Here is a 2,518-nt window from a genome sequence, read left to right as displayed (position 1 = left end):
GGAAAAAGAGAACACGAGAAAAAGAACAACCCGCCGTAAAGAGACGTCAAATGGCTAAAGATGTTGGAACTTAGGAATAACTGGGCGAACTTAAGGGAGATCACTAGATTTCAAATGGTAAATGAAGCAAAAATGACATTTGAAATAAGGTTTAACCATTTATAATGGAACAAGTCACAAATCATCGACTTGAATCAAAAGCAAAAGGGTGGACAAGGGTGGAGGTTCAACCGTTCCTTAGGAATACAAGAAATTCAAACACATTCGAATAGTATAGAAAGGATAACCAGACCCTAACCTGTAGACCTAGAGTCACATGTCTGGTAGAGTAGCAAAATGTCTCAATGATGGGAAGAGCATTTAATACACTTGTCCCTCGCTATTTTTTTAACAGTTCCATTACCTTCCCACTTGTGATCGAATGCAACAACAAGTTATCGACCGAAACTTTGAAAGACTTCCCGATTAGTAAATACTAGGCAAGCCTTGAGGGCAACTATTATGGGTCGGCTAAATGCCTAATACGGGTGCGATCTAAATATCCAGCCTAATCAAAATAGTTCAACGTATATAATAAACACACGCGAAGATTCAAGGTACACTTTCTGATTTCCATTTTTCACTTCACTCATCTTTGACTCTGTAACTTATTTGAGCGTTGGAGTGATAACCTTGTAGATCCACCCCGTATCACCGTATCAGAGATCAACATTACTATTTTAAGAGTCATACATCATCAATTAATATCGATTATAATTCCAATAAGAAAAAGGAAATAACACTTATATTTGTTTGGCGCGGCTTAAAAAATAGTTGCTTTAAGATCATGATAAATTATCCCTAATTATTTAACATAAACAATCCACAATTTCTCACTCTTTACTTTTAAACCATTGTAAATTTTAATCTATGATTCAATAAAAAAATTAAATTATCTCCTTAATAATATCCATCTATCCGATTATACTTATAAGGCTATGTACAATGGGGGTGTTGAAAAACAAATTCAATAGTTGAATCCTTGCAATGAGAGTGTTGAATAGGGTGTTTAAAATGAGGTGTATTAATTGGTGTTGAAATTTTTCAACATGTTGAATGTGGAAAGAGTGGGGTCCACAAAATACTTTGTAAAATTTTATTGGTTGTTTTGAATGTTTAAATTTTTTAGTGTGTTGTGAATGGTGGTGGAATATGATGTTGAATTTTATTAAACAAAATCATTATAGTGAGTATAAATTGAATGTGTGTTGAATTATTCGGTGGAAGAAAAAGAAGATGATGTGTAGTATAAAAAATGAAAAAAGAGTGTTGAATAATAAAACCATTATACTTGAATATAAAAAAAGAAAAGATATAGATAAAAAAGTAGACAAATAAGACGTTAGGTTATAATTGCACATAGGGGTGGGAATAGGCTAGGCTAGGCTAGGCTTTATAAGGCCTGGGCCTGGCCTACGATAAACTTATAAGGCCTGAGCCTGGCCTATGGCCTACTATAGGCTCGTTTTTTCAGCCTGGCCTGGCCTTTTTAAAAGTCTGGCCTGGCCTGAAAGCCTATTTAAAAGCCTCTTTCTTATTAATGTTTTCAATTAATTCATATTACTTAAAAAGCCTTATAGGTCGCATATATAAGAACATTTAGACCAACCTATTTAACATTTTTTCTAATATATATGCATATATAGACCAATCTATTTAACGCTTTTTCTAATATATATGCATATATAGGCCAACCTATTTAGACTAATTTTATATATATATATATATATATATATATATATATATATATATATATATATATATATATATATATATATATATATATATATATATATATATATATATATATATATATATATATATATATATATATAGGCCGGCCTACAAGGCTTTATAGGCTCTTTTAATAGCATAGGCCTGGCCTATTTTATTAAATAGGCTTTTAAAAAAGCCCAAGTTTAGCCTTTTTATTAAATAGGCCTAGCCTGGCCTGGCCTTAAGTAGGCTAGGCTATAGGCCCCTGTAGGCCGGCCTGGCCTATTCCCACCCCTAATTGCACACACTTCATAACTCCACTCTTTATTGTTTTTTCACATTATTTCCGCACAAACCTCCAAAGCAATATGAAATAAAACCAAAAAAAGTATGATCTGAATTATAGCCAAAAGCTTGACTCAAAACAATCTAGTTAAAAAAACCAAAAACATGAATTATTATACTGTGACACTTATCACCCATTATTATAATTTGAATCAATCTAGACAGAAAATTAAAAACAATTTTTCCTTTATTATAATTTGAATCAATCCAAGTAAAAAATTAAAAACAATTTTTTATTGGAATAATTTAAATCACCATTTACTATAATTCTATATCGGATATTAGCAATTAAGATCACATTCTCCTTAAAGTGCTTTTGATTTCTAAAATAAGAAGTATTGAACAAAACAATATTAAATAATACAGACAATTTTTTGTATTGTACTGTGTTTAATGGTTAATACACTGGACAAATTTT

This window comes from Vicia villosa, linkage group LG1, assembly GCF_029867415.1.
Source record: "Vicia villosa cultivar HV-30 ecotype Madison, WI linkage group LG1, Vvil1.0, whole genome shotgun sequence".
NCBI lineage: Eukaryota > Viridiplantae > Streptophyta > Magnoliopsida > Fabales > Fabaceae > Vicia > Vicia villosa.
This window is presented reverse-complemented; position numbering follows the sequence as displayed.